The sequence below is a fragment of the Haliotis cracherodii genome, unplaced genomic scaffold (genome assembly GCF_022045235.1).
Source record: "Haliotis cracherodii isolate W230 unplaced genomic scaffold, xgHalCrac1.p SCAF_4, whole genome shotgun sequence".
Taxonomy (NCBI): Eukaryota; Metazoa; Mollusca; class Gastropoda; order Lepetellida; family Haliotidae; genus Haliotis; species Haliotis cracherodii.
In genome coordinates, this window is record NW_027266297.1 from 37,777,746 (window position 1) to 37,793,786 (window position 16,041).

Consider the following 16,041-nt stretch of genomic DNA (forward strand, 5'->3'; position numbering starts at 1 on the left):
CTCAGCCAAAAGATGTGTCCACCGCAGTGCAAGTTTTTTAGACGAGAGAGACGAGAAGGCCATATTTTAATCATCAACGCCGGAGTCGCGAATATCTGCAGAAACAAGATAATATGAGGTTGTATAAGGCAAAATAGAGATGAAAAGACTATGAGCGGTTCGCTCAAAAGCAGTGATGACCCCTGTTGTAAGGGTAAGCATGTTCCGTTCTATCGTAACCCCCACCAGGACCAAGCACAGAAGCCGTGTGAAAATGCCATGTATAAAACTCCAGTGACGTCATGCTATTGTTCTCCAGTGGGGCTAAATCTCATAAACAGGGATGTTGTGATATCCCTGAGATTTTATATAATATCCTGGGGATTTTATCAACACAACTTCCGTGTAGATTGACATGTTTCTCTCAAGAAATTTGTTTTGCATTTGAACACAATGTTATGAAATGTAACATCAAATGACAAATGTCAGGCGCTGCTTTCAAGAATGTCTTTTTCAAGGGTACCGTACGCCAGCAACAGATACTTTACGCCCGTGTCCTAAGGTTCATAGAAAGTATGTTTGAAACATAAAAAAGTTGATAAATGTTGTTTTAAGTCTCTTTTTTCGGTTTATAAGTTAGATACAACACTTCCCCTCAGGATTTTAAAATATTTAAACCCCTTATCATTGGCACAAAACATCGGGGCTGGGGCCCCTCGGTTTTATCTCGCGGATGCGGGTTTTAAATATCATAAACTCCCTTGGACGAGCATACACATAAATACCAGCATGGGATAGCATCGCGCATCTGTTGATAAGCAACCCGATAGCAGGGAAGCAAGTTAGTTTAGAGAATACACAACACGATTTTGCTGGATGAAGACAGAGAAAAGACCTCTAATATATATTACAATACCACACCGAAGACTTTGGTTAACGCTGGGTAATATTATCAAATGCAACCTATAGCTACACTTTTAGGGAAGATGAGCTGCATCTCTCTGTGGAAAAGAACGACACTTCTACACTTACATCAATGTTCGTGGAATCATATTCGACGCCACAAAGTCTGTCTGTGGAGATCTGACACTTGTGCGTGCGCGTGTATGTGTGTGAAGGGTGCGTGCCTGTGTGTCTTTACGTGAGAGTTGGGGGACGTGTGTGCGCGTGCGTGCGTGCGTGCGTGCGTGCGTGCGTGTGTGTGTGTGTGTGTGTGGCGGGGAGGGAGGTTGGTATCGGAGAGGTGTGCTTGTCCTAATCCGGACTATTGTGATTGTGATTGTTTTATTCCCTGAATGCCGAGCGCCAGGTAGTGTTACAATAACTACCATCTTGTTTGGTTAAATTGTCCTGTCAGTATTCGTGCAGTCTATTCAAATTTACGTCCTTTTGTCCTTGAATAAACAGAGTTTTCTGTTTGTGACTCGCGAAATGTTAGTTGAGCTGTTACCATATAGTCTTTCACAAGCAATCGCGATGATGCATAGATAATGCCGTAGTTTTTCGTATATTTCACTCTTTCTGGAGGAGGAATGCAATATTAATAAGTAGTGATGATAAACATACTATGAACCAGAGAGAAAGAAAGTGTGTCATAAAGAATCGAGAGTGAGTGAGGGCATTTGGTCTAACGACGATTTTAACAGTATTTTAGTCATATAGTTTGATATATGCAGCGTACCTGTCACTTCGGTGAGGGGGGAAAGCCCGAAGTGATGCAGGTCTCATACGTTTATCACCGTGATAACATGCACGAGCACAGCTTTATGCAAAGAAACTAAGAAAACACACTATATATACAACAATGAGTTCTTAATAATATAAGTGAAGAAGAGAGCCTTAAATAATACATAACAAAAAGGTAAGAAACTGTAAAATGTAAACATATTGTTTCTACCATGTGAGAAAGGTATTTTTCAAGATTATATTGATTTTGAAAATCCTACCAGTGAGATTCGAAACATTTAAAAATTATACAGTCAATGCCAGTATATTAAATGCAATTATGATTATATTTACATGATCACTTACTCGATACTCGATACTCGATACTCGATAAACATGGCGATGCTTGAAACTGGGTGTGTACTCGGGATCAGGACAATCGGAAACCCAACTGGACTCGCTTGAACAACTCAAACCCGTCATATTCGTAACTATTCATGTATCAGGCATGGACTGGGATCCGATATTTGTTCCCTCTTATTGCACCTTCACATCAGGATATTGCACCTTTACATCAGGATATTGCACCTTCACATCAGGATATTGCACTCTCACATCAAGATATTGCACCTTTAAATTAGGATATTGCACCTTAACATCAGGATATTGCACCTTAACATTAAGATATTGTACCTTAACATCAGGGTATTGCACCTTAACATTAGGATATTGCACCTTAAGATTATGATCTTGCACCTTAACATCCGGATATTGCACCTTAACATCCGGATATTGCACATTAACATTAGGATATTGCACATTAACATTAGGATATTGCACATTAACATCGGGATATTGCACATTAACATCATGATATTGCACCTTAACATCCGGATATTGCACCTTAACATTAAGATATTGCACCTTAACATCAAGACATTGCACCTTAACAGTATGATATTGCACCTTAAGATTAGGATCTTGCACCGTATCACCAGGATTTTGCACCTTAACATCATGATATTGCACCTTAACATTAGGACATTGCACCTAAACATTGGGATATTGCACCTTAACACCAGGATAATGCACCTTAACATTAGGATATTGTACCTTAACACCTGGATATTGCACCTTAACACCAGGATATTGTACCTTAACATCCTGATATTGCACCTTAACATTAGGATATTGCACCTTAACATCCGGATATTGCACCTTAACACCAGGATATTGCACCTAAACACAAGGATAGGATATTGGCATGTAGTGGTTCTGAAGTATTCACCTATTCAGGCAAGGTTTCATGTAGATACAGATGAGGATCATCAGGCCGTATTGAAAGCAACCACTCAGAAACAAAATGAAACAGGTACATACCACTGTTTGACTGTGTGTACAATATGTACGTACCGCTGTTTCACTGTGTGTACAATATGTACTTACCACTGTTTGACTGTGGGTACAATATTATGTACCACTGTTAAACTGTGTGTACAATAAACACTTACCTCTGTTTGACTTTTTACAGTATGTACTTAATTCTGTTTGACTGTGAGTACCATATGACTTACCTCAGTTTGACTTTTTACAATATGTACTTAATTCTGTTTGACTGTGAGTACAATATGACTTAACTCTGTTTGACTGTGTATAATATGACTTATCATTGCTTGACTGTGTGTACAAAAAACACTTACCTCTGTTTGACTCTGTGTACAATATATACTTACCATTGCCTGACTGTGTGTACAGTATGTCTTTACCAATGTTTGACTGTGTGTACACTATATACTTAATACTGTTTGACTGTGGGTACAATATTACGAACCACTGTTTGACTTTCCGAAAATTATGATTCTACGACTGTTTGACTGTGTACAATATGTTCTTAACTGTGTTTGACTGTGTACAATATGTACTTAACTCTGTTTGATTGTGCACAATATACACTTAACTCTGTTTGACTGTGTGTACAATATGAACTTAACTCTGTTTGACTGTATGTACAATATATTCTGAACTCTGTTTGACTGTGTACAATATGTACTTACTACTGTTTGACTGTGCACAATATGTACTTAACTCTGTTTGACTGTGTACAATATGTACTTAACTCTGTTTGGCTGTGTACATTATGTACGTACCTCTGTTTGACTGTGTACAATATGTACATAACTCTGATTGACTTTGGAAACAATATGTACTTAACTCTGTTTGACTGTGCAAAATATGTACTTAACTCTGTTTGACTATGTACAATATATACTTACAACTGTTTGACTGTGTACAATATATACTTACAGCTGTTTGACTGTGCACAATATGTACTTCACTCTGTTTGACTCCGGAAACAATATGTTCTTAACTATGTTTTACTGTATGTACAATATGTACTTCACTCTGTTTGACTGTGCACAATATGTGCTTAACTGTCTTTAACTGTGTACAATATGTGCTTAGTTCTGTTTGACTGGATGTACAATATGTACTTCACTCTGTTTGACTGTGAACAATATGTACTTAACACTGTTTGACTCTCGATACAATATGTACTTAGCTCTGTTTGACTGGATGTAAGATATGTTCTTCACTCTGTTTGAATGTGCAAAATATGTGCTTAACTGTGTTAAACTGTGTACATTTTGTGCTTAACTCTGTTTGACAGGATGTACAATATGTACTTCACTCTTTTTGACTGTGAACAATATGTACTTAACTCTGTTTGACTCTGGATACAATATGTACTTAGCTCTGTTTGACTGTATATACAATATGTACTTCACTGTTTGACTGTGCACACTATGCACTTAACTCTGTTTGACTGTGTACAATACATACTTACAACTGTTTGACTGTGAACAATATGTGCTTAACTGTGTTTGACTGTGTACAATATGTACGTACCTCTGTTTGACTAATTACTGTGCACAATATGTACTTAGCTCTATATGACTGTGTACAATATGTACTTCACTGATTGACTGTGCACACTATGTACTTAACTCTGTTTGACTGTGTACAATGCATACTTACAACTGTTTGACTGTGTACAATAAGTGCTTAACTGTGTTTGACTGTGTGCAATATGTACTTAACTCTGTTTGATTGTATGTACAATATGTACTTAACTCTGTTTGACTCTGGATACAATATGTACTTAACTTTGTTTGACTGTGAACAATATGTACTTAACACTCTTTGACTCTCGATACAATATGTACTTAACTATGTTTGACTCTGGATAAAATATGTACCTTACTCTGTTTGACTGTGCACAATATGTACTTAACTCTATTTGACTGTGAACAATATGTACTTAACTCTGTTTGACTCTGGATACAATATTCACTTAGCTCTGTTTGACTGTATATACAATATATACTTCTCTGTTTGACTGTGCACACTATGTACTTAACTGTGTTTGACTGTGTACAATATGTTATTAACTCTGTTTGACTGTATGTACAATATGTACTTAACTCTGTTTGACAGTATGTACAATATGTACTTAACTCTGTTGGACTGTATGTACAATATGCACTGAACTCTATTTGACTGTGTACAATATATACTTACAACTGTTTGACTGTGCACAATATGTACTTAACTCTGTTTGACTGTGTGCAATATGTACGTACCTCTTTTTGACTGTGCACAATATGTACTTAGCTCTGTTTAACTGTGTAGAATATGACTTACCATTGCTTGACTGTGTGTACAATAAACACTTACCACTGTTTGACTATGAGTACAATATGTACTTAACTCTATTTGACTGTTGGCACAATATGTACGTAACTCTGTTTGACTGTTCACAATATGGACCTACCTCTGTTTGACTGTGTACAATATGTATTTACCATTGCTTGACTGTGAGTACAATATGTACTTACCACTGTTTGACTGTGTGTATAATAAACACTTACCACTGTTTGACTATGAGTACAATATGTACTTAACTCTATTTGACTGTTGGCACAATATGTACGTAACTCTGTTTGACTGTTCACAATATGGACCTACCTCTGTTTGACTGTGTACAATATGTATTTACCATTGCTTGACTGTGAGTACAATATGTACTTACCACTGTTTGACTGTGAGTACAATATGTACTTACCACTGTTTGACTATGAGTACAATATGTACGTAACTCTATTTGACTGTTGGCACAATATGTACGTAACTCTGTTTGACTGTTCACAATATGGACCTACCTCTGTTTGACTGTGTACAATATGTATTTACCATTGCTTGACTGTGAGTACAATATGTACTTACCACTGTTTGACTGTGAGTACAATATGTACTTACCACTGTTTGACTGTTGGCATAATATGTACTTAACTCTGTTTGACTGTGTACTATATGTACTTTCCAATGCTTGGCTGTATGGACATGCTTACAAATATTGAACTGTCTGTATAATATACACTAACAACTGCTTCATTGTGTGTATAATATGTACTTACCACTGCTTGACTGTATAATATACACTAACAGCTGCTTCACTGTGTGTATAATCACTGCTTGGTTGTATAATACACACTAACAACTGCTTCATTGTGTGTATAATATGTACTTACCACTGCTTGACTGTGTGTACAATAGCAGAACAAAAACGACCAGGGGAATGTCCATCACCCGCTGCAGCTGCATAGACAACAAACGAAGCAGCACATCACCAGGAACATCAGGACCAACAATGACATGAGCAGATGATTCAGCTATTTAACACCACGTAATGGATAAATCTGCAGTTGTATTCATAGTTGCAGATGTCTGTCACGAGCGGCATTGTGAATCAAGTTCGGGAATATGGTGTAGGTTCTATCAAATAGCCTAGACTAGTTAGGTTTTACGTATTTAACCTGCAGTCAGCAACATATAGCAGATATGTCACGGCAACCTTCTATTTAGTTTTATGGAAATGGTTCAATATAAGTGAGTTGCGAAAATACATGTGTGAAATAATGTCGCACATCCTTCAGCACCGTTGACGATTAAGACATCAGGTTAGATTAGCCTGACAATCAAATTAGTCTGACCACTGTCGCCTCTTACGAGTGAGTGAATTTAAAGTTGACAGTCACATTTGCAGTATTTCAGCCATATCGTGACCATAAATAGTTGTACATAAACAATAAACACACTTATATTACATAAAAACCTGTCAACCAAGGACAGTTAAATAACAAGAATATCACAGGTTAACATTTAAAACTGGTACCTAGCCATACAAAAAACTTCACAGGACATGATAAAAACAGGCTAAACGCCTCTAACGAGAAGTGATGCTAATGATTTCAGATTTTACGAAGTCGTCAAAGTTAAACATTGTCGTCATATTGACAGTTTGCTTCTCGGCTTTCTCAATGTAGCTTTCATAATACCAAACAGTCTACTCTGAGGCTTGTCTAAATCATCAATACAGACACATCACAATTGTGTCCAGAACATCGAAGTTTTGTTTGTTTGTTTGTTGTTTAACGCCGCACTCAGCAATATTCCAGCTATATGACGGCGGTCTGTAAATAGTCGAGTCTGGACCAGACAACCAAGTGATTGACATCAAGAGCATCGATCCACGCCATTGGTATACCATCATGCATCATTAACCAAGTCAGCGAGCCTGACCACCCGATCCCGTTAGTCGCCTCTTACGACAAGCGTAGTCGCCTTTACGGCAAGCATGGGTTGCTGAAGACCTATTCTACCCCGGATCTAGACGGGTCCAGAACATCAAAGTACTCCCATATCAAAGCAGTTTTGATAGCACTGCACTGGCTTCCAGTGCAGGCCGGGGTCGACTACAAAGTACCCTGCCTCACCTGCACATGTCAACAAGGCCTATAATCAGTATACCTGTCGACACTTAATCCATACAAGTCACAAATGTCACTTTGATCCGAAGATCTACACCAGTTGTATGTTCCACAATAGAAACTGAAAGAATATGGATACAAATCTTAAGGCACGCACGTACGTTTATATATACAAACAAGATGACATGAGGAGAATCATACGTGGATGTAACGATACAGGGTGACATGAGGAGAATCATACGTGGATGTAACGATACACGCTGACATGAGGAGAATCATACGTGGATGTAACGATACAGGGTGACATGAGGAGAATCATACGTCGATGTAACTATGCACGCTGACATGAGGAGAATCATACATGGATGTAACGATACACGCTGACATGAGGAGAATCATACGTGGATGTAACTATGCACGCTGACATGAGGAGAATCAAACGTGGATGTAACTATGCACGCTGACATGAGGAGAATCATATGTGGATGTAACGATACACGCTGACATGAGGAGAATCATATGTGGATGTAACGATACACGCTGACATGAGGAGAATCATACGTGGATGTAACTATGCACGCTGACATGAGGAGAATCATACGTGGATGTAACGATACACGCTGACATGAGGAGAATCATACATGGATGTAACGATACACGCTGACATGAGGAGAATCATACGTGGATGTAGCTATACACGCTGACATGAGGAGAATCATACATGGATGTAACGATACACGCTGACATGAGGAGAATCATACGTGGATGTAACGATACACGCTGACATGAGGAGAATCAAACGTGGATGTAACTATGCACGCTGACATGAGGAGAATCATATGTGGATGTAACGATACACGCTGACATGAGGAGAATCATACGTGGGTGTAACTATGCACGCTGACATGAGGAGAATCATACATGGATGTAACGATACACGCTGACATGAGGAGAATCATACGTGGATGTAACTATGCACGCTGATATGAGGAGAATCATACATGGATGTAACGATACACGCTGACATGAGGAGAATCATACGGGGATGTAGCTATACACGCTGACATGAGGCCATTCTTTGAAGGTACTTTTGGAACGGAATTATACCTTAAACATGTAACGATTGCAAAATTCCCCGTAACCATGGCACAATTTCGTTGCAGTCCACATCGTCTCAAAATAGAAACTGGCAGGTATTTCAACATTCCCAGAAATTAAAGGTTGTGCACTCTTTGTAATGAAGGTTACGTCAAAGATGAATACCATTTTTTGATGGTTTGTGTCCCGTATAAAACACTGTGTGAGATGTCCAAACCTACTAATTTTAAATTATACCCTACACGTAACAAATACATTATGCTTTTGGCATCAACGGATACGAATAAAATTCGACACCTGGCTATGAATATTTATCATGCACATTGCTTCAGAAAGATGCATGTTGACTGCTTATATATAGTGTTACATATACAGTAAACTACGGTTATAACGAACACGCTTATAACGAACTGACGGATATAACGAACTTATTTTTTATTCCCGACTATTTGCTGTAGTTATACCGTATATATGCTTATAACGAACTACGGTTATAACAAACTAAAAACAGTAGTCCCTTTGAGTTCGTTATAACCGTAGTTAACTGTATTGTATGCTGACTGACCACCTGTATGAAGATGGGCCGGAGGCTTACATTCTTTACATGAATAAAGATCAATGACATGAGGACATGCGCGCGTTGACATAAACACATAAGCTGACATGAGAACACATACTGATAAGAATACACGCGCGTAGAAATGTAACTGGTACATGCGAACACGAAACCATACACTGATATATGCTGGTCAGGAAGCAGCGAGTCAGTTGCCTAATGTGTATGTTGATACCTGACACACGTTCATCTCATCTAATGCATGCGTTTCAACCGCACAGCGCGTAGGTTTTTGTTTTTCACAACCACAATTACTGCACAATCTATGTTCAAATTTCTTTTTCTCTTTATGAATGCACAAGACTAGTTGGAGAAATAAGTTATTGACAGCCAAGTGATATTCATAAAAGTGTGGCATTTTATATATATATATATATATATATATATATATATATATATATATATATATATATATATATATATATATATATATATATATATATATATATCACTGAGGGAAACAAGGGAAGACGTGAAAATACAAGTGCTCCTTTATTGTTTTCGAGGTTTTGTTCCCAGCTATGGATGGCAAGCTATGGATGTCAGTGTGGGTAAAAATCTGGGAATAAATAAAGGGACACTGCAATGAAATGGTATATATGAATCCAAGCTACATTCACAAACAGGATTATCGACAATCTAAAATGAGGTTCACTACATTTCCCTCATCACAACAACTATGTTCACAAATGTAAAAAAATATGCTTTACGATCGGTACCATCTGGAAATGTTCTGTGACTACTTAGGATATATGTGGTAGGCAGCAATACTTCACCAATGACACAGCGTCCGGGGATGTTGGTGATCACGTACAAAAAATGTTGGCTTGTTACTGGCAAAAGGAGGAAGTATCGGTGTACCACACCATTGTGCAAAACTGCTTATACAGCTAGATCTGTAGATCTCCTTTATAAATGATATGGTTTTCTTTAGGTTCAACAACGCAATGTTCCAGCTATATGGTGGCGGTCAGTACGTAATCGAGTCTGGATCAGACAATCCAGTTATTGACAGGATGAGCATCGATCCACACAACTGAGATCCGACGACAAAGCAAGTTACCGAGCCTGACCACCCAATCTACTAAGCGTGTCTAAGGAAAATCGTAGGTCACTGGGTCCCTTTATTCTCACCCGGTATCCCCGGAATATATTATTAAATATGTAGTGGGTCAAGTGTCGGATGAACGCGCGGGGGAAGTTCACTTGACTACTTCCTTTATCAGAAATTCTCCCCTTCTTCATCATACTTCCTGATCCAGAGTATAGCCTGTTAACGCGCACAACCCTCAAGTATACATGCATTTTGGGGTATTGGCTATAACAGCATCCGTTAGTTTTCCGGTATATAATGAGTGTGCAGTACATCAGTAATATTATTGTCAAAACTAAAATAGAGTTTTTTTCTTCAGATATCCATTTAATCTGGAAAACTCGCTCTTTCAGAGAAAAGGTGTTGGAAAACCTCGTTAACTCGAATCGCTTTAACTGGACATGTCGCTTTAAACGATTTAAAGACCTTGTTGGCATCAGTGTGTACTTGTACTTGTGTAAGTGTACTTCGTTTGTATCGAATCACGGATAGCTCAATAGAATTCGACGGTCCACATAACTTTGATGTAGAGGTTAGAGCATCCTATGTGTCCACTTAGTATACAGTTATACGACTTAACGTTTCTTCTAAGTGAGTAGGGGCGGTCGGGTAGCCTAGTGGTTAAAGCGTTCGCTTGTCACGGCGAAGATCAGGGTTCGATTCCCGACATGGGTACAATGTTTGAGGCCCATTTCTGGTGTCCTCCGCCGTGATATTGCTGGAATATTGCTAAAAGCAGCGTTAAACCATACTCACTCACTCCAAGTGATTGACACTATCAGGCGCATACACAACAGTTAATTCATGTAGGAGTCATCAAACCTGTCTGAACATACACACTGAATTCTAATCAGTATTTAGAAATGTAAAAAGTCCTTCTAAGATGGATAACTTTTTAAATAGAGATTCATTAACACCTGCACATGATACAGTCGGAATCGTACAATCGACTTAAAAAGCAGGATATGTGTACTATTAAATACCTGTTGGTCCACTGAAGAAAGTATGCCTCCCCTATGTGAGTGAGTGAGTGAGTGATTGAGTGATTGAGTGAGTGAGTGAGTGAGTGAGTGAGTGAGTGAGTGAGTGAGTGAGTGAGTGAGTGAGGTTGGCGCCGCTGTGAACAGTATTCCAATTATATTGAGGGGTGTCAACTTAATGTGGGAGGAAATCCCGAAGTGATGCAGGTCTCAGACGTTTACCACTTCGGTGAAACCCACGAGCACGGGTATGGTGCTGACAAACCTAGAAACATAATCGGGGCGAACCAGGATTCGAACCCACGATCAAAGGTTTCTGGCGTGTTCAAGGGACGTAACTCTGCACAGCGGATTGTGGCGCCTTAGCCAACTGGGTCATCAGTGTCACCCCATTTTATGTTAGGTGTCTATAGGTTTCAGTTCAGACATAAACCACGTTATCATTACCGTACACCTGGTGTTTTGGCAGTAACGTGGCCTAACAACAGCAACTGACACTTAATGAAAGAATACTTGCTCACTACATATTTCTAACACAAGCAAATAGTATTTAGACACTGGCGTTACAAGCATAATGGAGTAGTGGTGGATGCATTGCACAGGTTGTATATCGAATATAATCATGTCCTCCCCTTTACTGTAATAGATCTCACCATCACAGTAACTTACAGATATACCTCGTTATAGTTCTCTTTAACTCGATATATCATATAAGATCATTTTGTTTTTGGCTCGCAAAACCTGTATATCATAACATGTTTAGTTCATCTCATGACCAGACAAAGATGTCATGTTCCCTCGTGGCTGTTTATCTCACCCCGTGACATGACAAATTAACATGTTCTCAGGTAAATATCAACCTTGTCAGGTCACTAGTTGAGATAAATATGTAACTTGAATGTTACAGACAAATAAATAGCCCCTAAACATTTTCGAGCGTACAATATTTTGACAGCTCTTTACGGACGTTGCACAGTCAGAAAGGGGAGCAACTCGTGCGAGCTCAGCATATGCTAATTTCAGTCTGCTGGAGCCCCGGCCGCCCTCTAAAAACGTGCTAACGGTAGTCGCTCAATGTCAGTCACAGTTACCGACAGAAAAGTATAAGGGGAGAAACTCTGTGTACCATGTGTTCGCGAAAAGTGTAAACATGTCCTGTGTCAAGATCACAGATAATCTTGTATATATTAATTATATGTTAGTACTTCAGATAGACGGTATGGTTACATTAGTTTTTAGATATTGTCAGGTAATACTATGGGAACAGGTTAGGTTCAGGGAAGCGTGACGGGGTATGGCTGATAGCTGGGGAGTTAATTGGTGTAACAATAGGGAGGTCAGGGGTAGCTTGGGCTTTGGGGTCAGTTTAAATAGCGGGGCAGGGTAATAATTTGTACAGTCAGCCAGAATCAGCATGGTCATCAGCAAGGCATGGACTAATATTGTGGGAGACTTCTACTCTGGTTGGCGTAAGTTTTAACATTTATTGTTTCATGTTGAATTGTATTTTAGAGGATAGAATTTTGAGTTATGTATTTTTTCCAAACGTAATTATATACACATATTGATGGTAATAGCGTAAAGCCACTGTAACAATAATCACAACATGATCAAAGTATAAACAGTTCAACTCAGTAATATATAAATCGGAGTATTGGTGCATTGTTGTATGTATTGTGAGGTAGTGACACATACCTCGGTGACTGTTATTGCTTATATTATATTGTAGTGTCCCGGAACTAGCCGGTTAACTTTATAGTACGTAGGAGGGAAGAAGTACCTCCAACATCAGGTATGGAGAGAAGTTCTCCGACCCAACGTAAGGAGAGAAGTATCTCCGTTTTCCGTGTGCACATCATAGGATGAACACAGCCGTGGCATCCAAGTAAATAGGCACCCTTAAAGGGGCACTGATCTAACGCAATTCCCCGGGACTGGTTGTTGCCTTTGTTATTGTTTTTTCCCAGTGGGTACCCGGATGTATAGCAGAAATCTAGACTAGTTCGGGACCTCTGCTGCGCCTTTCGTAAGCGCATTAGTCACGTTTATGGATACCGGTAGTAATAAGGGCGTATGGTCACATTGATCAACAAAATGAAATACAGTTTTCGAGATAATAAGGAAATGTAGGTATCTTTGGGGGTAGCATCGGTAATGGTGACAAAGTTTTGATAAGTCACTTGCTTGGTAATTTTGCGATTTTCGTTTACACTATTTTTACTTGCAACACGAAGTAAATATTTCACCTAAGCATTGCTTTTTTATAGTGTGTATATTTTTTAACTGTCAAAATGTGTAACATATTTATTAAACGTCTAAATATTTTACAAAGTGACTGAAAAACATTTCGTTGAAAAGTACATGTCTATGTTGTTTGGCTTCTAATCCTACATAATAATCTGTTGTGATGTTTGTAGGCCCTTTTGTTCGTCTTAATCAATCTGGACAGATTTCTTAGTCAAAATGGCTGAAATATTTACACATTTTATAAATTGCCTGAGAGAATCAAATTTTACAAATTGACGGTAATATATACACGCTTACAAAGGAAAAGACCGGAGAAAACAACGTCTATCGCGCATTGAAGAATTTCCCAACCAAGACATAGAGAAACAAGAACGAATCGGTTCAAATGAAGGAAAACAAAATGCAAATACCATAATTACAACCCACCAAATTTATGTGTATAAATTTTAGGCAGCTTCCTTGTTCGGGGAATGTATCCGTGAATATCCACACAAAGGAACAATATCCCACTCGTCTGCAGCTGTACAAAGAAACTTATTTGATGTCACGTGTCTCTGTAACAATCAAATATTTTAAAAAATATATATCGTTTCGGGATATTATAACCCGTGTTCGTTTCTCAACTGATCACTTGGATTGTTTCAGGTGTTTCACATAGGTGTCAAGTCTTCAAGGGTCGGCTGAGAAAGCCCACGTGACAACTATTTTCATAACGTCCACGGTTCCATTGAGTGACAGATAACAATGATCAATCAATCAACGTATTATCAGTTATCCCTTTGAACAAAGTATGTTGTTTTAACATCGGCACTTCACGCCATGATATGAGTGTATTCCCTTTGTTTTAGTAAACCTAGACATGTAAACACTCACTTTTGACATATCCACTGTGCAAGATAACAGTGATTAATCAATCAACGTATTTTCTTGTAATCCTTTGATGACCAGGAACGATCCGTTGATATACAAAAAAAGTAAATGAACTGATCATTCATCTCTTGCTTGGCTGCCACGTGCATATTACATAACACACATTTCACCTCACTTCCAACCTGGATTTAGATTGAATAATTACCCCAGACACAATAAATGCCAAATGGGAACCTTTGTCAGGTATTCTAAGTGGTGCTACCACTAATTGTACCTGTAATAAATTCATTAACTGAGCATCAAGGGAATGACGACAAATACACAAGTGTAGGGTTAGACGAGAAAACGTGGATGACAACAAGGGAGTAGTAATCGTATTATCGACGCAATCCCAAACCCGAAAATTCTTTCACTGCATGGATACTTTTTTTAGTATTAAACTATAACCATCTGGGGTATTTCCAAATTACGACATCCGATGAGCTCCGCTGTTCTTTTTGTCTCTTTGTTTAGGCCGAAGAAATTAATTAACATGCGCCCTTTGTCGAAATCTTTATAGATCACAGTTAACCAATCAGTGTTTATGCAAAAATGCGTAAAACAAATATTGCCTCCAGCCTTCAAGTTCATTTAGCTGTCCTTGCAGACGGTAGCCCAGTCTCTGGTCACGCTCAGTTGCGTTGCGTATCATCCGGGTACTCACGGGGGAAAAAACAATAACAAAGGCAGCAACCAGAGCGGGGAATTGCGTTAGATCAGTGCCCCTTTAACTCCGTGGGGACAACATCGCCTGGGTGGAAAGATCACCATCCGATATTATGAGGAAGAATTCTCGTATGAACTGCTCAATAACATCAGAGATTCCAAAGTTCTGTATAGAACTGTTGTGACAGTGACAGTCGAGTGGCTTTGTATCTTTTGGGGTTGGTTTTTTTTGTGGTTGTGTGTTGTTGTTGTATATATGTACACACACAAAGTTTTACTGTGTATTAGTTGTGTTATTCTTAGAACATCTGTATTAGTGTTAGTATTGTTAGAAGTAGACTATTAGTATTAGGATAGTGTATTGTGATAGTTGTATTGTTAGTAGTAGATAGTTGTATTATTAGTAGGAGACATTTGTACTGTTAGTATTAAGATATTAGTATTAGTAGTAGGTGGTAGTATTGTTATTTGTAGGAGAAGCTAGTTTAGTTAGTTGTGTTAGTTAATTTGGTATTAGTTTGAATTTAAATATTGTTATTGGGATTTAAAATTACTTTAAGGAGGGAATAAAATCTGTATTACAACTTCATTTGTGTTTGTGGTTGATCCAATACGTGACATCCTGATCGACCGATAGCACTCGCTATGCAACCATCAAGTCTATTACAGTATCATGACAATGCAGTGAAGTCGAGTCCGGACCAGACAATCTTGAAGTTAGAGTAAAAGAAAAGTAAAGTTAAATAAGTGAAGTAATTGTCATCCGTCCAACATGCTCGTTAGTATCTTACCCAAATGCGCCTATGCCATTCAGGGCATCGGGGTAGCCTGTCAGGTAAAGCTTTCGCTCGTCACAACGTACACCCAGGTTCGATTCCCCAACTGGGTACAATGTGTCAAGCCCTTCCTTTTTCTGGTGTTACCCGCCGAGATATTGCAAGAATATTGCTAAAAGCGGCG